Raw genomic sequence first — 23486 nt, forward strand, 5'->3', positions numbered from 1 at the left:
TATTTCAATACAAAGTGAAATGCAATGTTTTGCATTAAATCAGTGAAGATTACTGGTCACCACATTTCAAGGGCCAACACCTCATTAACCTTAAGCATACATCTTTGGAATATGGGAGGAAACCAGAGCACCTAGAGGAAACTCACATGGTGACAGGCGAATGTACAAACTCTTTACAGACAGCGGCAGGAGTCAAACACTGATCTTACTGCTGGTGCTGTATTAGCATTTCGATAATTGCCATGCTACCGTGCTGTGCGCCCCTCCCCTCTCACCCCTCCCCCCCCCACACACACATACAGTATATCCTATATTCCAATCTTCATTGAATACTAAATGTTAAACTCTACTGCACAAGATCATAAAGACCATAAGACCATCAGACATAGGAGCAGAATTAGGCCATTTAGCCCATCGAGTCTGCTCCATCCTTCCATCATGGCTGATTAATTATCTCTCTCAATCCCAATCCCTGCCTTCTTCCTGTAACCTTTGACACACTGGATAATCAAGAACCTACGAATCTCCACCTTCAACATACCCAATGGCTTGGTCTGCACAGTTATCTGTGGTAATGAATTCCACAGATTCACCACCCTCTGGCTAAATAAATTTTTCTTCATCTCTATTCTAAGTGGACACCCCTCAATTCTAACGTCCAACACTTTCCCAATATAGGAAACATCCTCTCAACATCCACTCTATCTAGCCTATCAATATCCAAAAGGTTTCAGTGAGATACTCCCTCATTCTTCTAAACTCCAGCGAGTGCAGGCCCAGAGTCATCAAACACTCCACATATGTTAACCCTTTCATTCCCCGGATTATTCTTGTGAAGTTCCTCTGGACCCTTTTCCATGCCAGCACATCTTTTGTCAGATAAGGGGCTCAAAATTGGTGTGGTTTGGCCAATGTCTCATAAAGCCTCAACATTACATCCTTGTTTTTGTATTATATTCCTTATCAAATGAATGCTGACAATGCATCTCCCTTCCTTATTACTGACACAACCTACAAGTTAACTTTTGGGGAATCCTGCATAAGGAGACCCAAGTCCCTTTTTACCTCTAATTTTTGAATTTTCTCCCCACTTAGAAAATAGTCCATGCCTTTATTCCTCACGTTAAAGTGCATAACTATACACCTCCCTACACTATATTCCATCTGCCACTTATTTGACCATTCTCCCGATCTGTCTCAGTTCTTCTGCAGACACCCTGCCTCCTCAACTCTACTTGCCCCTCCACCTATCTTTGTATCATCTGTAAACTTGCCATAAAGTCATCAGTTCCTTCATCCAATTTACTGACATATAACATGAAAAGTAGCAGTCCCAATACCAACCCCTGCAGAACAACACTAGTCACTGGCAGCCAACCAGAAAGGGCCCCCTTTCTTTCCAATCTTTGCCTATTGCCAATCAGCCAATCTTCTATCCATGTTAGTGGTGGTGGTATCCGTTAGTCTCGCAAGACCATGGATCTGTGCCTGGAAAGTCTCTGTCCTGTCCAGAGCGCAGGCCTGGGCAAGGTTGTATGGAAGACCGGCAGTTGCCCATGCAGCAAGTCTCCCCACTCCACGACACCGATGTTGCCCAAGGGAAGGGCAAGGGCCAATACAGCTTGGCACCAGTGTCATCGCAGGAGTTGCCAGAACAAGGTTGAAGGCAGTGTCGGGCTGCCTTAGGGACTCCAGCTCTGGATTTGTCTTCAGGGTTTACTCCCGAAGCCTTTCCCATGAATGGGTATGGCCGCAAGGCAGCAGGGGTTTGAAATCAGAGTTTATCCATGTTAGTAACTTTCCTGTAACACCATAGACCCTTATCTTATTAAGCAGCCTCATGTGTGGCACCTTGTCAAAGGCCTTCTGAAAATTCAAATAACATCCATTAACTCTCCTTTGTCTATCCTGCCTGTTATTTCCTCAAAGAATTCCAACAGAGTTGTCATGCAAGGTTTCTCCTTTAGAAAACTATGAAGACTTTAGCCTATTTTATAATACGTCTCCAAATACTTTGAAACCTCCTCCGTAATAATGGACGCCAATATCTTTTCAACCACTGAAGTAAGGCTAACTGGCCTATAATTTTCTTTCTTCTGTCTTCCTCCCTTCTTGAAGAGTGGAGTGACATTTGCAATTTTCTAGTCCTTCAGAACCCTTCCAGAATCTAGTGTTTCTTGAAAGTTCATTACTGATGCCTCCACAGTCTCTTCAGTTACCTTTTTCAAAAACCTGAGGTGAGGTCCACCTGGTCCAGGTGACTTATCTACCTTCAGACTTTTCAACTTCTTGAGCAACATATCCTTAGTAATAGCAACTAACTCACTTCTGTCCCCCGATGCTCTAGTAATTCTGGCACTCTACAATTGTCTTCCACAGTGAAGTCTGACACAAAATACTTATCAAGTTTGTCTACCATTTCTTTGTTCTCCATTGCTACCTCACTAGTATCATTTTTCAGTGATCTAATATCCACTGTCTTCTCCTTTTATTCTTTATGTACCTGAAAGACCTTTCTTTTAGATTATTGGTTGGCTTTATGTTTCATCTTTTCTCTCTGTTTTGCTTTTTTAGGTGCCTTCTGTTGGTTTTTAAAAGTTTCCCAATATTCTGCCACTAATTTTTGCTATGTTATATGTCCCCTTCTTTTGCTTTTATGTTGTTTTGACTTCCTTTGTCAGCCACAGTTGCCTCATTCTTCCTTTAGAATACTTCTTCCAATACTCCCCTAGAAATATCAGCCATTGCTATTCTACCATCATCCCTGCTAGTGTCCTCTTGCAATCAACTTTGGCCAGCTCCTCTCTCATGCCTCTGTAGTTCCTTTTACTCCACTCTAATACTAATACATCTGACTTAACTTCTCCTTCTTAAACCGCAGGATGAATTACATCACATTATGATCACTGCCTTCTAAGAGTTAATTTACCTTAAGCTCCCTAATCAAATCTGTGTCATTATATAACACCCAATTCAGAATTGTCATTCCCCCAGTGGAGTCAACCACAACCTGTTCTAAAAAAAGCATCTTGTAAGCATTCTACAAATTACCTCTCTTCCAGTTCTGCACCAACCAAATGTTCCAATCTACCTGCATGCTGGTAAGCTATAGCACTGCACCCCCCCCCCCAGTAATTGACCCCGCAACAGCATCCAAAGTGGTAGACATTATTGAGGTGAATGGTCACAGTGATTCTCTGCACTGGTTGCCTATTCTCTTTCCCTCCCCTGACAGTCACCCAGGTGCCTGCCTCATGCAACTTAGGGGGTGACCACCTCCCTGTAGCTTTTATCTATCATCTCAGTTTCCTGTATAAGCCAAGGGTCATCGAAGTGCAGCTCCAGTTCCTTAACACAGTCCCTAAGGAAGCAGGATAGCAAGTATTTTTGATAATAACACCTGGAATACACTTATCCAATGATAAGGTAGAACGACCAAGTTGATCATTTTATCTTGGCTGTAAGCATGTTTACTACCGTTACTCAGAAAGACCTCAGCTGACTGGTGTGACACTGAAGCTAACCTTTTGCTCCAATTGCAGAGCTTTGAGGCTTTTGAAGATTACTTAAAGGGAAAGTAAACCCAGTCCTTTAACCATCTTACTTGGGATAGATATATGTTTGCCAGTGAGCAAGACTCAAAACTGGAATTCTGGAAGTAGCCCAGAAACTCTTCCTAAATTCAGAAATTTTTTCGACAGTAATGTGAGAGCTTCAATATTGCTAAATTCCCCTTCGGAAAGCTACCATTTCTCTTTGGCAGTCCCCTATCATGGAAGATGTGTTGCTTTCACTATATTTTTGGAATGTGCAAAAAGCCTGGGCAAGAATTCTTTTCACAAAGCAGTAGCCATCGTGCACTGGTTACCTCACAGTCTCGATGGAATGTCTTTTTGTCCAATGGATTAGCGTTACTAAAGATAAAGATTAGTTTTACTTCTCGTGTACATCAAACACATAGGGAAGTGCATTATTTGCATCAACAACCAAGACAATCCGAGGAGGTGCTAAGGCAGCTACAAGTGTCATTATATGTCCAATGCCAATGAGCATGGCCACAACTTACTAACCTTCTCCAATATGTCCTTGGAATATGAGAGGATACTTTATACCTTATTGTCGCCAAACAATTGATACTAGAACGTACAATCATCACAGCAATATTTGATTTTGTGATTCCTGCTCCCCGGATTACAAATTGATAGTAAATATTAAAAATTTAAATTATAAATCATAAATAGAAAATAGTAAAATGGAAAGTAAGGTAGTGCAAAAAAAAAACCAAGAGGCAGGTCCAGATATTTGGAGGGTATGGCCCAGATCCGGGTCAGGATCCATTCAGCAGTCTTATCACAGTTGGAAAGAAGCTGTTTCCAAATCTGGCCATACGAGTCTTCAAGCTCCTGAGCCTTTTCCTGGAGGGTAGAGGGACGAAAAGTGTGTTGGCTGGGTGGGTCGCGTCTTTGATTATCCTGGCAGCACTATTCCGACGGTGTGCGGTGTAAAGTGAGTCCAAGGCCGGAAGATTGGTTTCTGTGATGTGCTGCGCTGTGTTACCCACACACTTTTGGTGATGAAAATACGGCTGTGGGAATTGAACCCCGTTCGTCCAATTATTAGCGCTATAAAGTGTTACGCTAACTACTGCACTAACATGCTGGGAAAGATAATTAGAGAGTAGGCTCAACTGCAGGACTTAACCTACAGTACATAGACTCTGTGGTTAGTGTTGCTGCCTCGCACCTCCATGGTCTCAGGTTTGACTCTAACAGCGGGTGCTGTCTGTATGGTTTGCATGTTCTTTCTGTGACCATTTGGGTTTTCCTTGTGTGTGCTGGTTTCCTCCCACATACCAAAGACATGCTGATTGGTAGGTTAATTTGCTGCTATATATTGTCCCAAGAGTTGGTAGGTTGTGGAATTGTGGATGGAGTGTTGACGGAAATGCAAGAGAATAAATTAGATTTATGTAAATGAATGCCTGATGTTTGGCATTTAGGGCCAAAGACACAGTTTTCTTGCTGTAAGACTCTTTGACAAATGCATATCATGACCTGGACACTGTCCGCACACTTTTCCTTAAAAACTCCTTCTCACAAACATTAACCTGATCTTGTCTCTCCGTTGGAAACAACCCTCTTTAATCTTCCTATCTTTACTTTACTTCCCTTAATTGTTTTCATTAGTCCTCTCCCTCCTCAGTTACTCTCCCACTAGCTCATTCCTCTTCACTCCTTTCCTACCCTGTTAGCCCCGTGTCAGCTTCTTTTCATCCTGTCTCCCCTGTTCTCCTGCATCACTTGACAGCTGTCCAAGAGAGAGACCACTTACCAATTGATGCTGATCATCTTCTGTGCTCTCCCTAGTTGTCAATCAACAGCTACATTGCAGAAAGCCAGTCACCAAGTCCTGATCCTCTGAATCTCACTTTGAACTTTCCATCTCTCCTGCAATTCCAGGCCCAAAACATTAAAAGGCAATTGTAGGTCAGGGGGGAAAAAAGATAGGAAACAAAAAACAGCATAACAGGAACTGACCAGAAAATACTCAAGGCAACAAATATTCAGAGTTGATACATATCAGTTTACAAGGCAGTATCTTGGATCCTAAATAGTAACTAATTGTGTTTTTTTTTCTCTCTCCAGTTAAATTCACTCTGCCTCTTCACTTATTCCTTTAAATATTGCATTTTTTTTTAAAGCAGGTAATTCCTTCCAAAACAAATTTCTGAGTGAGCCTTCTTCCTCGGTACTTTATCAGAGAGCAGTCGATATTCAATCCCCCATTTTCATAGAGTATTATTAGCCTTCCTTGTAATCCTTTGAGAAAGTATTTTGAAAATGTGCCCTGATGTAACTATTTCAATGAGCAGTGGAAACAACTTATCACAGCTGTACTATCTTGTTTTGAAGATCTCTATCAGATCACCCCATACTTCAACACCAATAGAAAAAGTTCTAATATCTCAAGATTCTCTCAATAACATCATTGGCTTTATCTGTAGCATTTGTTAAAAAAAATTTGTATCTTTCATAAGATAGAAAGTTATTTACAATATTCCAGATGTGGCCAAATTTAATCCTTGCACTGTTTTGTCATGGTTTTTTGGTCTAACTTTCTTTAGTTGTAATCCTACAAGAGAATGGAAATCTTGCTCCAGCTGTCCAAGGTTTCCTGAGATTCCTTCTCGAACATTGCCTGCACTTTTGATCCCTATACTTAAGGAAAGATATAAACACAAAAGATTCAGCAGATGCTGGAAATCCAAAGCAATACACATGAAATGCTGCCGGAAATCAGCAGGTCAGGCACATCTATGGAAATGAATGAACAGTCGACAGTTTGGACAAGACCCTTCATCAGGATCCTTCAGATCCTGGTGCCGCCTGACCTGCTGAATTCCTCTAGCATTTTATGTGTGTGTTGTTGAGGAAGGATATACATGTCTAAAATTAGTGCAAAATAGGTTCACTTGATTGACTCCTCTGATGAGGGTATTGTTTTGCAAGAAAATATTGAGTATAATGGCACAGAGAAAGTCAGGAATTTAGAAAAAAAATAAGAGGAAACATGAAAGATCTTATGATTTTGATGAAGTGGACACATTGGACATTTTCTTGGTGGAGCAATATAGAATTGTGGGAGAGAGCACTTGTTTTCAGAAGTAGAAATTTCCAGATAAGATTCAGTTAAGGAGGAATTTCTTCTTTCAGAGAGTTGTAAATCTTTAGAATTCTCTTCCACAGGGGCCTGTATGTATTCTCAAAGCTGAGATAGGTATTTTTTTGATGAAAGGGGAGTTGGAGGTTATAGGGGTCAGTTTAGGAGATCAGCTACTATCTTATGTACTGGGCCTGCTTCTGTCTTTTTTGTCATGTGTTTTGTCTATGTATTCTATGTCTCAAATATGAAACTGGTTTAATTGCCTTATATAATGACTGGGGCTTCATTCATTGGAGCATAGGAGAATGCGGGGTGAATTTATGGGGATGCATAAAATCATGAGGGACATATGGTGAATGCACAGAGCTTTTTTTTCCAATGTTGTGAAATCAAGAACTGGAGGCATAAGTTTAAAGTGACAGGGGGAGAGATTTCATAGGAACCTGAGAGGCAACTTTTACCCCCAAAATTAGTAGTCTACGTAGGAAGTGGTTGAGGCAAGTACGTTAATGTCATTTAAGAGACACTTAGAGAAATACAAGGACAAGAAATATCCATATCCAAACCACTCTTAAAACTTTGAATTTCAGTTTTCATGCACAACTTGTGCTGGAAGTTCATTCCACACCCTCACCACCCTCTTAGTGAAGAAGATTCTCCTCATGTTCCCCTTAAAATTTTCACCTTTCAACTATAACCCATGACCTCTAGTTGTAGTCCCACCCAAAACTCAGTGGAAATAGCCTGCTTGAGATAAAGGCCAAATATGGCAAATAGGACCACCTTAGATGGGCACCTTGGATCCAATGGACCAGTTGGGCTGAAGGGCCTTTCTTCATCCTGTATGGCACTCTGAATATGACTATTACTCACCTTCTTATTAGTCACCTTTAATGACTATTCCTGTTACCTTTTCAAACTCTTACCTTATTCCCTAGTTACATATGCATCCTAAGAATACTGACATTACAAGACCAAATCAACGGGTTTTCCTTGTGTTCATCTGCCTGCACACTCTGACGGTCGCCACACACCCCAGCGTATCATTACCCTTTCCATTTTTAGTGCTTTATATTTTTTCATACTAATTTTCCCTTGCAGGCCTATCTCTCCTTTCGTTTTCATTTAAACTCTTTCTATAATTCTTTGGAATTCAGTTTGCCACTCCAAGTATTCATCAGCCTTTCTACTTTATTGCCACTGTTAATCATAGGAAAGCGCAGCACAGAAACAGGCCCTTAGGCCTATCTAGTCCATGCCCAACCATTTAAATTGCCTACTCCCATTAACCTGCACCTGGACCATAGTTCTCCATATCCCTACCATCCATGTACTTATCCAAACATCCCTTAAATGTTGAAATTGAGCTTGCATGCACCACTTCCACATGCAGCTCATTCCACACTCCCACGATCCTCTGAGTGAAGAAGTTTCCGCTCATGTTCCCCTTAAACTTTTCACCTTTCACCATTAACCCATGAGAGTTGTAGTCCCACCCAACCTCAGTGGAAAAATCCTGCTTGCATTTATCCTATCTATACCATCAATAACTATCAAATCTCCCCTTAGTCTCCTACCTTCCAAGGAATAAGGTCCCAAACTCTTCAATCTTTCCTTATGACTAAGCTCCTCAATTCCTGGCAATATCCTTGTAAACTTTCTTCGTACTTTTTCAACCTTATTTACATTTGTGATGTCACTTTCAATGAACTATGGATCTGTTTTCCCGGATCCCTTTGTACTACCGCATTTTTCAGTGTACTGTTGCTCACTGTGTGAGACCTACCGTGGTTGGTCCTACCAAAGTGCAACACCTCACACTTGTCTGGATTACATTCCATCTGTCGTATTTCAGCTCATTTTTCCAAATGGTGCAGATCCTGCTGCAAGCTCTGATAGCCTTCCTTACTGTCAACTACACCCCCAATCTTGGTGGCATCTACAAATTTGCTAATCCAGTTAACCACATTATCATCCAGATCATTGACATTGATAACCACATTATCATCCAGATCATTGACATAGATAAACAACAACAGGCTCAGCATTGATCCCTGCTACACCTCACTAGTATCTCCTCCAGACAGCGAGGCAACCATCTACTACTACTCACTGGCTTCTCCCACAGAGCCAATGCCTAATCCAATTGACTACCTCATCTTGAATGCTGAGTGACTGAACCTTCTTGACCAACCTCCTAAGCAGGACGATGTCAAATGCCTTGCTAAAGTCTGTGTAGACAACATCCACTGCCTTGTCTTCATCAACCTTCCTGGTAACTTCCTCGAAAAACTCCATAATATTGGTTAGACACAGCCTACCACGTACAAAGCCCCCTAATCAGTCCATGTCTATCCAAATACTCATATATCCAGTCCCTTAGAATATCTTGCCTACTATTGGTATCACGCTCACCAACCAATAATTTCTTGATTTATTTTTAGAGCCTTTCTTAAACAATGGAACAACATTAGCTATCCTCCAATCTTCCCATACCTTATCTGTCACTAAGAGTGATTTAAATATCTCTGCTAGGGCCCCTGCAATTTCTGTACTTGCATTCCAAAAGGTTGATGGAACACCATGTCAGGATCTAGGGATTTATCCACCCTAATATGCCTCAAGACAGCAAATACCACCTCCTCTGTAATCTATAGAGGGTCTGTGACCTCAGTGCTGCTTTGCCTCATTTCTATAGAAGCTGTGTCCATTTCTTGAGTAAATAATGATGCAAAAATTCTAATAAAGATCCTCCCCATCTTTTTTGGCTCCACACATAGATTACCATTCTGATCTTCCAGATGACCAATTATGTCCCTTGCAATTCTTATGCTCTTAGCATTTCTGTAGAATCCCTTAGTATTCTCCTTCACCTTGTCTGCTAGAGCAATCTCATGGCTTTTTTTAGCCCTGTTGATTTCTTTCCTGTGCATTTTGTTGTTTTTTTTTTTGCATTTCTTATAATCCTCAAGTTCCTCATTTGTTCCTACTTGCCTATGCATCCAATGCACCTTATTTTTGAACCAGGGCCTCAATACCTCTTGAAAATCAAGGCTCTCTAAACCTGTTATTTTTACATTTTATTCTAAGAGGCATAAAGAAGCTTTGTACTCTCAAAATTTCAGCTTAGAAGACCTTTCAACTACTAAGTACACCTTTGCCAGAGAACAACCTGTCCCATGGATACTTACATAAGAATTAGGAGCAGGAGTAGGCCATCTGGCCCACTGAGCCTGCTCTGCTATTCAATAAGATCATGGCTGATCTGACCATGGACTCATCTCCACCTACCTGCCTTTCCCCCATAACCCTTAATTCCCCTACTATGCAAAAATCTATCCAACTAGGTCTTAAATATATTTACTGAGGTAGCCTCCCCTGCTTCATTGAGCAGAGAATTCCACAGATTCACCACTCTTTGGGAAAAACAGTTCCTCCTCATCTCCATCTTAAATTTACTCCATCAAATCTTGAGGCTACGTCCCCTAGTTCTAGTTTCACCTACCAGTGGAAATAACTTTCCTGCCTCTAACTTATCTTTCCTTTTCATAATTTTATATGTTTCAGAAAGATCTCTTCTGAATTCCAGCGAGCATAGTTCCAGGTGACACAATCTCTCCTCATAATCTAACCCCCACATCCCTGGAATCAACCTGGTGAACCCCCTCTGCACTGCCTCCAAAGCCAGTATATCCTTCCTCAAGTAAGGAGACCAGAACTGCATGCAGTACTCCAGATGCAACCTCACTAGTACCCTGTACAGTTGCAGTATAACCTCCTTGCTCTTAAATTCAATCCCTCTAGCAATGAATGCCAACATTCAATTTGCCTTCTTGATAGCCTGCTGCACCTACAAACCAACCTTTAGCGATTCATGCACAAGCACTCCCAAATCCTTCTGCACAGTAACATGCTGAAATCTTTTACCATTTAAATAATAATTGGATCTTCCATTTTTCCTTATCAGAGTTTTTCTGATGCCATCAAAATTGGCCTTTCTCCAATTTAGGATTTCAACCAATGCACCAGACGTATCTTTTTTCCATATTTACTTTGAATCCAATGGCATTATGATCACTAGATGCAAAGTTCTTCCTATTAAGCAATGGGTTTCACTCTGTCTCTTCTGGCAGCCTCCAAAAAGCACCCCAAGGAACCAGTCACTATTATCTTCTGATTGACCTATCTCATAATCATGCTTATCTCCCTACCAAGCTTGCCTAGAAGGTACTGCTCTTATCAACCTCCTTCTTGTCCAAATGAACCCTGCCAGGATTGAAGGTATATTGCTTGCAAAGCCTCCTCTCCAGAACATCAATCAGCTCAGAATGAAGCCCTTGGTCATCCACGAGCTTACCTTGGTTGACTTCCTTGACATCTTTGCCTTGACAGTAACTAACTGATGGATTATGACAGTTACCCCTGTCATGAATATCAATGGTCCAACATAGAGGTTTGCAGGTCTTATCATTCTAAATCACATTTTGATCCATTCTACTTTCCTCAAGAAAACTCCTCTGGCTTTTCTTCTTCAGCATTCATTTGTCTGTTGAATCTGATTTAAAATTTTGTGCTGCTTATCCGAGTACACTGAGATATCACCACAGATATCTGCCTTCAAGCAATCTTATCGTTGATAATAGCACATTTCAGCACAGTGAATAGAGGGCATCATATTTCCTTTGTGTTGATCACAACTTCATATCTTGGTCATATGTCTCGCTTTGAATATCTACACAAACTGAATTTCTTGTTAGTTCTTCACAAAATAATGTTGTTTTGCCAAAATCCTGATTGACCCAGGTTAATAGAACATAGAACATAGAATACAGAGCGGTACAGCACAGGAACAGAGCCTTTGATCTACAATGTTGTGCCAAACTAGCTAAAAGGTAAATTTAAAAAAACAAAATCTAATTCCTCTTGTCTACACAATGTCTATATCTCTCCATCTTCCTCACGTTCATGTGCCTATTTAAACATCTCTTAAAAGCCTCAAAAGTACTTGCTTCTACCACCATAATAGGCAGCACATTTAAGGCATCCACCACTCTCTGAGTAAAAAACTTACCCCTCACATCCTCTTTGAACCTACCCTCTCTCACCTTCAATGCATGCTCTCCGGTATTAGACACTTCTACCCTGGGAAAAAGATACTCCCTGTCTACTTTATTAATGTGTCTCCTAATCTTTAAACCTCTGTCAGATCTCCCGTTAGCCTTTGCTGCTCCCAAGAAAAGAAACAGAAAAAAAACAAAGAACAAAGAGAAATTATATGAAATGAGAAAATATCATCTCCAATCAGGAACATTGGTGACTTATTGGAAAAACACTGCCACTTAATTTCCCTGGATTACTCCTTTTTCATTCATTGAAGCAGGATTACTGCTTCCTTGATCTTTTGAAATTATTTTTTTTCTTTTCCAAGAGTTTGGAAGCCAATGGACAAAGGTTTAGTAATTGTGTTTCCATACACTTTACAGGATGCTTGTAATTGGTCTGCGCACACAAAATGCTGGAGGAAACTCAGCAGGTCAGGCAGCATCTATGGAGGGAAATGAAGAATTGAAGTTTCAGGCCAAGTCCTTCATCAGTAATAAAGGGTCTCAGCCCAAAAAGTCAACTATTTATTTTCTTCCATAGATCTTCTGGACCCGCTGAGTTCCTTCAGCTTTTAGTGGGTATTGCTCAAGATTTCCAGCATCTGCAAAACCTCCTGTGTCTCTTGCAAGTGGGCCATTACCTTCCTTTTAACTTCCACTTCTAATAATTATCCACTCTTTCTCCAATCCCATGTGAAAATTTAAGCAAAATAAATCAATTCCTATTTCTACTTCCATCCCTAATTTGACTTCTGAATGAATTAATTACCTTGAGTGATACCTCATTCATTACTTTGTTTCACAATTATATTATTTTTAATGGAAGAAAATAATATTTTTCAATGAAGTGCATTCACACAGATTTTTTGCTCATTTTCTCCCAGCATACATTAGCCATGTTCTTGTATGTGCTTTGACCTCACAAATTTAAACCATGAATTCTCCTAAGGACTTCAACCAAATATCGCAGAATCAGCTCTTTTTAATATTGCTAGATGGGACTAAAAAGTTTAAATAATTGTTCTCGTAGCTGACTTAGGTAGCTCAGGACACTAATCAGATTGGGCAAAGATATTCTGACTTAGCTGCAACTGTACCGCACTTAAAATTGGAACCAGCAGGCAGAAAACTTTGTACATATTTCTGCAATCAACAGTAAATTTACTGATGAAACTGGATTGGGGCTTGGAAAAGGTGATATTAATTGTCAAGGTGTGTGTAAATTCATCAGCTATGACCATCAAAGGAAGAAGCAACTGAAGGCTTGGTATCTCCCAAACCCTTCCCAACTTGATTTATGTTTTAAAAATTCCAAATGCCCAGGTACAGTTACAAGCCTTAATACAAAACCACCAACTAAATGTACATACTTCCAAACATGAAGGAAATCAATTATACAACTGAAGAACTACACTCTTTGTATTAACCTTAAACTATCATTTTCACTATGGGTTCTCCATAAAGAAAAAATAAAAGCTCCCTAGGAGCTGTCAAATAACTCGACCACAGCCAGAAGTGACATCAAACCTGCAGCTGAGGATAATCCCGATAGTTCCCATGAATGACTAGCAGCAGGCAGATCAGCAGAATCTTCTCAAATTCTCCGGCAGAGCGATGTAGGGATGTCACTTTTCTGACACCATTAAGGAAGGAGGCTCGGTGCTAGTTGGGAAGACTGTACAAGTAGTTAGAATTAATTACATAGAATTTCATTAAATAAATGCTGCAAAAATGGGTTGTTTGACCCAACTACAGATTCTAGTGTTTATGTCCCATATGAGCCTCTTCTCACACTATTTTGTCCAGCTCTACTTACCAGTCCATCAACTAATTTCTCATTCATATATTAATGTAGCTTCATTTTAAGTGCTAAGTAGTTCAAATGTAAGTCAGGCGGATTTGTTTCTGGAAATTGTATTTTTAGATGCATTATCTGAGTAATTTGAGGTGTGACATGAGGTAAACTATCATCCTTTATTACTATTGTTTTACTATCGTTACATGTAGCAAGATTCAAAGAATTTGATAGCAAAATAGTTGTTCTGCATGCTATACTATTACACTGAGGTGATTGGAAAAACAGAGAATGTCGAATAGTGAGTTACACTTACCGAAAAAGTGCAGTGCAGAGAGACAAATAAAGTGCAAGGGCCATGACAAGTTAGCTTGGGAGATCAAGAATTTGAGTTTGCCCTTTACAATATAGAACATTAGAGCACAGTACAGGCCCTTCTGCCCATGATGGTGTGCTGTGATATATATTCACTTTGCAGGACCTGAGAGGTTTATTGCTAACTTGCACAGTGGCATGGCCTTTCCAAAGGGTCAGAGTTGTTGGTTACAAAGTTAGACTTCTAACAAGTGTTCTTTTCTCAGATTTTTGTTATAAATAAAAACCAGTCTCCAGTTTTTAATGTAAATTATAAGCAATAATCAGATTGAAGTTAGATGTACAGCTTTGCAAACAGTTGTTACAGAATACAGGCTGATAGCCTGCTAAGAGTTCTGCTTTGCAAAGTGGAGTGACTAAGAAATTCACACAAAATGCTAGAGGTACTCAGCAGCCCAGGCAGCATGTATGGAAAAGAATGAACAGTCGATGTTTCGAGCCAAGACCCTTCGTCAGGAGGTGTCACGGCTCGAAATGTTGACTGTTTACTCATTTCCATAGATGCTGCCTGGCCTGCTGTGTTCCTCCTGCATTTTGTGTATATTAGTTGGTTTTCTGGCATCTGCAGATTTTCTCTTGTTTGTAACCAAGAAGTTCTCTACATCAGCTAAACGCAGGATAATAGCATTGTGTCACTTAATATATCAAACATTGTTACAAATAGGGATGCTTCTGTACTCCAAGGTCAGCCCTCAAAGCATTAATTGTGGGTGTCTGGGACCTCTGTCACCAGAAACTTTTAAGACTATCTGTGTGAGTTACTTTGTCACAGCAAAGGTATATGGAAATAAGATTTAGTGCTTTCCCAGCATATATGATGAATAAACTCTTCTCGGGCTTCCAGCCTGGTACTGGTATTGATCTTAACTGAAGTTTTGATGACAAACTCTGCCACCTTTATCAGGGATGATGCCAGGGCACATCTAGTCTGGTGGTATTTATACCCCTGTTGTCCATCCCTCCTGATTGGTTAGTCCTCATCCAATCATATTCCCACTCTCCCACTTCATTTACAATGGAACTCCAGTTCTTACTTAGAGCAAGAACTTCATCTTTGGTAAAGTTCATTTCCTCTAGTTTTCTTTCAATGGTTTCCTTCACCAGGCAGTCCCAAAATCCATCGGCATGGCACAGTAGATTTGAGCTGTCAAAGTCAATCCTATGGCCATTGCAAATGCAATGTTCTGCTCCTGTCAGTTTCTCTGAGTAACCCAAACAGATACACCTTCTGTGCTCTTTGGTGTGGGTTTCCACTGTGCATCCTCTCTGGCCGATGTACACTGCTCCACATTCACAGGGAAACCTTATTTCCTCATGGAGACCCTCCAGGTCCAAAATAGCTTTCTCACAGTTAATCAAGGTAGAATGAACCACTGTGCATTGGAAAGCATGACAGTGGCTGTTATTGTTGAGGTGCTGTATAGGTCTATGTGAGTGGGTTTCTGATGGACAGCATGTCCGAGGCTATCGTTCGGTTGCTGTCATATTAGAACATCCAGAAGGAAATAAGATGATTATGCACGATGTTCCTACAGAATAGCTACAAGCTGAAGGAAATTAATTGTGCCCTTTAAACTACAACTACTGTGTTGACTCAGGCCTAGGGGGCCGGCATCGGGCATGATGACGGACTCTCCACTTTTCCCTCTCCCTCATCAGTGTGTTCAGTTCATCTACATTAGCCGTGCCGCTGTCTTCTTGGAGCGTGTTGACCATAGGCTTGGGAGGGCGCCCAGGGTTCATCCTCCCATGCTTGGGCTCCCATACGATGACTAGGCTGACAGATAGCTCGGGGTGGCGTAGACAGTGCCCCACTAGTTGCAGTCTTCTCGCCTCGATTTTAGTGGTGAGCATTGGTATGTTGTCATGGAGCTCGACGTTCGTCGTGTGCTTTTGCCAACTCACGTCAAGAGCCAGCCAGTGCATTCATGTATAGCAACCATCTAGAGACTTTCGCATGGTCTTGGTGAGTGTCCATGTCTCGCATCCGTACCTAAGAATAGACTCTATGACTGCTATGAAGTTCCTCTTCTTAAGCCCTCTGGTCAGGTTCAACTTCCAGATTTCCTTCATGTCATTCATAGCCCTCCACGCTGGCACCTTCTGTATCTTTATGTCCTTCTCCGAAGTCATTATTCTTGACCCAAAGTACTTACAGTCAAAGAACGGTATCATTCTTTATGGTCTTGAGAGTACCTTTGTCGCAGTTAAATGCCATGTACTCTGTCTTTTTAGCATTTAGGTGAAGTGCAACTTTATTGCACTCAATTTCCACTTTTGTCAGTAGCTGCTGTGCTTCCTCCATCTGGTCAGAGAGCAGAACTATATCATTTGCAAAATCGAGATCTGTGAGCGTAACTGGTCTGACCCTTTTGGTTTGTGCTGGTTTTATGGTAAAACCAAGCTTGTCATGATCTTTGGTAGCTTGACGCAGAGCGTAATCAAGGATGATTAAGTAGGGTGCCAGAGTGTCTTCTTGCAGCGCACCAGCTAGGAGCTCGAACAGTGCTGTTTCTCTGTCTGGTGATACAACTTTCGCCCTGGTTTAGGTATAGCTGGACTCTATTGCTCTCAGTAGATGGTCTGGCACTCCGTAAGCTTTCAGGATCTTCAGCATTTTAAAGGGCCGACAAAAAAACCAGGAAACCGTCGCTACCTCGTGTCTTTCCTATATTTCCATGGTTTTTGGAAATATTGCCAGGTTTCTGAAGACATACTGGATTAATACCATCCACATACTCATAAAGAAGTTCAAATCACAGCTTATGCGGGTCAAGACAACCTGGGACGCAGGATGATTGGCATTTACAGGATTCCCTGTGAATGCGGAGCAGCATATATCGGCCAGATGGGGGACACGGTGGAAACCTGCATCAAGGAGCACAGGAGGTGTATCTGTTTGGGATGCACAGAGAAACTGGCAGTAGCAGAACATTGCGTTAGCAATGGCCATAGGATTGATTTCAATGGCACAAATCTATTGTGCTGTGCCAATGGCTTTTGGGACCGCCTGGTAAAGGAAGCCATTGAAATAAAACTTGAGGAAAAGAATTTTAACAACGACAAAGGTCTCACTGTAAGTAAGAACTGGAATTCAATTGTAAAGAAGGTGGGAGAGCAGAAACCTGATTGGACAAGGACTAACCAATCATGAGGGACAGATGATGGGGGTATAAACACCACCAGACTAGACATGCCCAGGCATCATCCCTGATGAAGATGGCAAAGTTTGTCATCAAAATGTCAGTTAGAATGGATACCTGTAACCAGTTGGAACCCCAAGAAGAGTTTATTAATATCTGGAAAACATCACATGTAGAATATGTCATCTTGTATAAATATTTGAAAGCATTAGAAATGACAGAAAAGTGACAGGGTGATGGAGTGGCAAAAAGAAGAACTAGAATTCATTCCTCAACCTTCCGCTTCTGCGACAGATGATTTATTCATCTGCAACTCATTGGTATGTTCTTTTAGTTCGTAAGAATTGTACCTGTGTTTGAAGATCCTTTGTAATTTGTAAATGTTTTGTAATTTGGAAACCTTTTATAAATCTGATATTGTCTGTGAGTGTTAAATTTGTGTTAAGAATTATGTGTCTAAATTTAAATGTATATAATTTAAAAAATAAAATAACTACCTTGTAAGCTATAAGTATCTCCTCCCTGGTAAGGAGGAGAATCCACTACTTGTGCAGTGGGTATTGGCAGCTGAACACCACCATAGAGACTAGACAGGGAAGCAAGATAGTCCTTGAAGAGTAGGTGGATACAGTATAACCTCCTTTTAGTGAGGATACCTGTAGACATCTATACCATGTCACGTACCCCGTGACAGGTTAAAGAAACAGCAGAAATGGAAAACACTTTGGAGTCCAGTATTGCTATTAACTAATAATATTTATTAGTAACTATGCAATACAGTAATATAAATGCAGATATATCAAATAGGATAGCAATGATTTTATATATATATATATATATATGTAAGTGTGGAGATATACGAAACCCAAGCTTCTTCAAGTCTGGGGATAAATAGATAGTCTTACGATGTTGAGTAAAATTCAGTTCAGTTCGTGGTATTCAGTTGAGTAGTGATGGAGAGAGAGAGAGAGAGGGAGTGATTTGAGTCTTCAAGTGAGCTGATGCCGTCGATCTTCCCGTTATCCTCCAAATTCCTTTAGAAGTCACCGACTGTGACCACAACAAAGGGGACCGTTCTTCTGTGGTGGAATTATCAACCCAGGTGAGGGTTGAAACACGAATAACTCCCCACTGGTCACACCCTTTTCACACTGCGAGAGCCACTGATCGATCCTCCAAAACTCACCATTTCTGTGGGCACAACAAAGCTCATTCAGTGTCCAAAACCATGTGTCTGCAGGTCTATCATCTGATCTTCTATTTATCTTACCGTGCTGAATACCAACTGTCTCTCAAGTAGCTCCTTCCTTCTTTCTCTGTAAAAACTTACAAGCAGGCAGCGTCCTTGTAGAAAGTATATACAAACTGTGAGCAGTCTTCGCCTCTCTCTCTCTTTCTTTCTCTCTTTTTAACAAGGTGTCCGTGTTCCACAACTCTCTCTCTCTTTCTTTTAAAAGCACAGTTCATAGGGGTAATCCAGGATCCCGTCACAATCAGATATAGCTTAAAATGAGTTTAGGGCTTTACCATCACAGTGCAGCCTTATCAAACCTGCATACTCTAAGATCAATCTAACCCTTCCCTCTTGCAAAGCTCCCCATTTTTCTATCTAAGAATTTCTTCAATGTCCCTAATGTATTTGTCTCTACCACCACTCCTGGCAACACGTTCCATACACCTTCCGCTCTGTGTATTTAAATCAAACTTATCTCAGACCTCCCCATATACTTTCCTCCAGTCACCTTCAAATTACGCCCTCATCATATTAGCCATTCCTGCCATGGGAAAAAGTCTCTATCTGTTCACCTAACCTATCTGTTCTTATCATTTTGTATACTTTCGTCGACTTACCTCTCATTCTCCTTCACTCCAGAGAGAAAAGCCCCAGCTCACTCAACCTATTCTGATAAGACATACTGTCCAATCCAGGCAGCATCCTGGTAAATGTCTGCTGAATCCTCTCTAAATCTTCCATATCTTTCATCTAATGAGGTAACCAGAACTGAACACAAAATTGCAAGTGTGGTCTAACCAAGTTTTTTAGAGCTGCAATATCACTCCATGGCTCTTGAACTCAGTCCCCCAACTACTGAAGGTCAACACACCATACACCTTTTTAACCACACCATTAACTTGTAAAAGTAGATTGATTAGTTAGAAATGAACTGGATTGCATTTGTCCTGCCTTTTTTGTACAGGGGAGCCCTGAGCATGTTTCCACGTTGTTCTTAGGCGCCAGTATTATAACTATACTGGAACACTTAGCTTGGGGCAATGAGTTCTAAAACGAGCCTTCCATGGTGCAGCTAGGACGTTGACTAATTGCAAAGCCTTTGCTGTCAGGCTTTTCTGGCTGTGATTATGTTGTGAAAAAAGCTCAACAGGTAAAACCTGACGTGAAATGAAGGAAAGAGAAAATCTTAGAATGCCAGCATATAACTTACTTAGCTACTGAAATAAGATGTTAACTGATGTTTCTCAGATGGGAAAGAAATTACAGAATATAAGATTGGCTTATATTATTCACCTCAAGTTCTTGATTTCTAAATGTATAGTCCTTTTTACATCATGCATATCTTCTTGTCAATGGATTTTATTATCCCATAACTCTGGGGTTCTACACAAGCCTTTAGAATTCAGAAACCTTGTATTGTTTCCATTTTCTGTTAATAACTCCCTAAGTAGTATCATTTTTAAGTTTCTGACTTGATCTTTTCTCATTATTTCATGGAACTGCAAAGCTTGATTCATTTTCTTTTGGAGTTATGTTAGTTTAATAGCTTATCAATCGTCTGGAATTTCCATTGTGGCTTTAAGTTTTATTTGTCAACTTTTATCTTCCTATTTCATCTAAATAAGGCCATCCATTATACTGTTATTGTATAAATTTGTCCACTTTTCTGTTTGTACACTGAAGCTCATTATGCTGTGTTTCACAAATATTTCTCAGCTTTAAGATTTCTTCATCGGTATGGTTCATTGATTTGATGAGACAGTATATCTTGTACTGTAAATAAACCCTTACTTTCACTTCACAGTTCTTTAATATGAGGCAGTCAATGATGACAAGATGAGGGTGAGCTAATCCAGGCTACAGATTAAATATGAAATGATGTCTGATTACTTGTGGGCAAAGATAAACTACCTCTAATTAGGGATGGAAAAATCTTTACAGTATAAATGAACTGAGAGATAATGGGGCAGGAATTCAACACACTGCCAGCAGTTTTACAGATGAAAGTAAATTAGTCAGGAAATTAAAATTAGCAAAGGAGGAACCATGCTAAATCTGCATAGGATTCCAATTTTTGGTACTTTTGGTACATTGGCCTTTATTAATCAAAGTATTGAGTATAAGAGCTGGAATGTTATGATGAGGTTGTATAAGGCATTGGTGAGGCCGAATCTAGAGTATTGTGTTCAGTTTTGGTCACCAAATTACAGGAAGGATATAAATAAGGTTGAAAGAGTGCAGAGAAGGTTTACAAGGATGTTGCCGGGACTTGAGAAACTCAGTTACAGAGAAAGGTTGAATAGGTTAGGACTTTATTCCCTGGAGCGTAGAAGAATGAGGGGAGATTTGATAGAGGTATATAAAATTATGATGGGTATGGAGTGAATGCAAGCAGGCTTTTTCCACTGAGGCAAGGGGAGTAAAAAAACAGAGGACAAGGGTTAAGGGTGAGGGGGGAAAAGTTTAAAGGGAACATTAGGGGGGACTTCTTCACACAGGGAGTGGTGGGAGTATGGAATGAGCTGCCAGATGAGGTGGTAAATGCGGTTTCTTTTTTAACATTTAAGAATAAATTGGACAGATACATGGATGGGAGGTGTATGGAGGGATATGGTCCGTGTGCAGGTCAGTGGGACTAGGCAGAAAATGGTTTGGCACAGCCAAGAAGGGCCAAAAGGCCTGTTTCTGTGCTGTAGTTTCTATGGTTTCTATGGTAATTTCAGATCATTGATCACAAAATTCACATCCAAGCATGTACTGGATAGCCCATAAATACAACACCCTGTTAGTGGTCTTTGCAGAACATTCAAAATAAAACCTCCAAAAATTGTGATTTATTTCTGTAACAAAATGTGAAATTTTAAGTCTATCTTTGAATACAACCCATTATACATCCCTTTAGATAGTGAAAAATGCATCTGTGTTGACAGTTCAATAGAAAATTTTCTATTATAGTGGCTGTGAATTCATTATGACTAACATGGACACTTGAACACATTATTCTAGCAAATCCTGCAAAGAAAAAAATGAACATAGAAATTTAGTTTTAGTGATGCCTCTCAACATACCATCCTAGAACAACCATCAGCAGTAGGAACCTAATTTCATAACATTCAGTTGTTAACACTTCATCTGCGGTGTCTCCAGCATGTCTGAAATATGAAACTAAACATAACAGGATATGTAGATGCGAGAGGTATTACTTGTTCATGTGATAAGATAGAGACTTATTTTCATTCTCAGAAAACTACAACTTTTTGAACTAGCGTGTGGTATAAATCTAAATTCTCCTAACTACTGTAAAAATTATAGCCGAGGAAGGATTGTCTGCCTATAAATGAAAACGTTGTTGTCAAAGATTAGTATTGCTCTGTTTTTGGGTGAATCTGCATGTTGTGCACAGGCAGATATTTGTATGTAACTAGCTTTTAGATCAACTTTGAGAAACTGTGATTTTATTCAGATATCACTAACTTAGACCTTTCAGATAAAGCTAATTGATTTCAGTCCAAAATTTTGATATTCTGATTTAGATGACTAATTTATCAAAGGATTTAGTCAGAGTTGGTTAATTTTATATTCTTGCATTGATCTAAAATTCTTGGGTTACAAGTTGGAGAGAAATTTTGTCAGTATAGAAGCGTATCACCAGCTAGCTAATCAGTCCTAAAGATGATTGTGACCCTTTAAAGGAGGAAAGGTTGCGGTGAAAGGTGGAAAAGAGGACATAGGCAGCCTGGCAAAATCTCGGTGATTTCTGTTAACCAAAATCTTTAAAAGAAGCCTGGTGAATACCCAGTCAAGTTGTAAGTGAAGCCATCATTGAGTCACGTACATAACCTGACATAAACCAATCAACTTGCTGTGTATTGCTTCAAATTTTGAATTGGTTCTAAGATGACCACCAGTTTAAGTAAACATTTAGATAACACAGTACACTGATTACACTAGCCAATGAAAACACCAAAAAGAATTCCATATTCCAATGAAAACCACAAAAGGAGAGGAAGGTAATTCTACTATTAATTCTCTTAATAGTTGTTTACAAAATTATTGACAACTAATTTACACTGTGTGCTTTAACATTCTGGTCAAATAAGCACACTTCAATATAAGAGAAATAACTATGACAAAATTCTAATTAATTTGTAACAATTAAATTAGTGATAAAAGATAAAAATTCAGTAACTAGTAATTAAATTTAAAATATTCAGAAGTGTCGTGTCGCAGTGTCTGAAGAATATTTAATTTCCATTTTTGTTCAGCACTCCATCTATAACAACCTGAAGCTTGACAGGTCTATTAATTTCAAGGCTCAGGGATACCTATTAGTATAAAACATGGAAAAATACCATTAATCATTTATTTTAATTTTGCATTTCTGTCATTTTCATAGCAGGTTATAGAATTGCAATGACACAATAATGTCCCTAGTCTAACGTTGTGAAAGAATACTTTAATTGCTATGTTCCAAGTAGAGTTGACGTTCATTACTTCTGATTGCAGTGATATAATACGATTACATTTAGTACATTTTGATGCAGCTGTCCTCGAAAATAAATTAAAGTTATCACCTAAGAATTTTTCCCCAGAAAGCACCATCTGCATTAAGCAAATTTTAAAAAAAAAATGAAATGGGTATCAGATCCACAGAAATGTTACCAGTTTAATAAAAGGTAGGAAGTCCATCTGACATTCACTGGATTTGCCAACGTTAATGCTAATTATCATATAATTAGCTAAAGTAGCTGTATATGAAGGAAAAAAATATGAAAAGGAACGAATTGCAACCATTATTCCAAGATAGTTAACGAAGACCAATATTTTAATGACTGACCAAAAAAAGGGCTCACATGTAACAAGATGGAAATAGGAAAAAGTGAAGGGACACTTTTAGGCAGTTTCTAGAGTAAGTTACATAGTCGAAGGGCCTGTAATGTGTTGTAGATTTCTATGTCTATGACTCCAGTCCCTTTCAGAGGCTAAAGTTCCAGGCCAGCTTGTTATAATAATGACCAGCTGAACGTCTGGAAGAAACAAATCAACCATTTTCCCAGCTGGCAAAACATCCAGTCACACCGTGATTGCTAAGTATAGCTGTTTTATGGAGTAAAAGTTAATGCTCTGAAAACCATGTATTCATGTGATTAATACTCAAATCTGTTTAAAAACAA

General features: G+C 39.8%; 1 protein-coding gene across 1 annotated transcript in view; it reads left to right on the top strand.

Annotated features, from left to right (window-relative positions):
* dgkb (diacylglycerol kinase, beta) overlaps nt 1-23486 on the top strand; it is an 828029-nt gene that overhangs the window by 799825 nt on the left and 4718 nt on the right. The gene's annotated exons all lie outside the window — the stretch shown is intronic.

Source organism: Mobula hypostoma, chromosome 3, assembly GCF_963921235.1.
Source record: "Mobula hypostoma chromosome 3, sMobHyp1.1, whole genome shotgun sequence".
NCBI classification, from domain to species: domain Eukaryota; kingdom Metazoa; phylum Chordata; class Chondrichthyes; order Myliobatiformes; family Myliobatidae; genus Mobula; species Mobula hypostoma.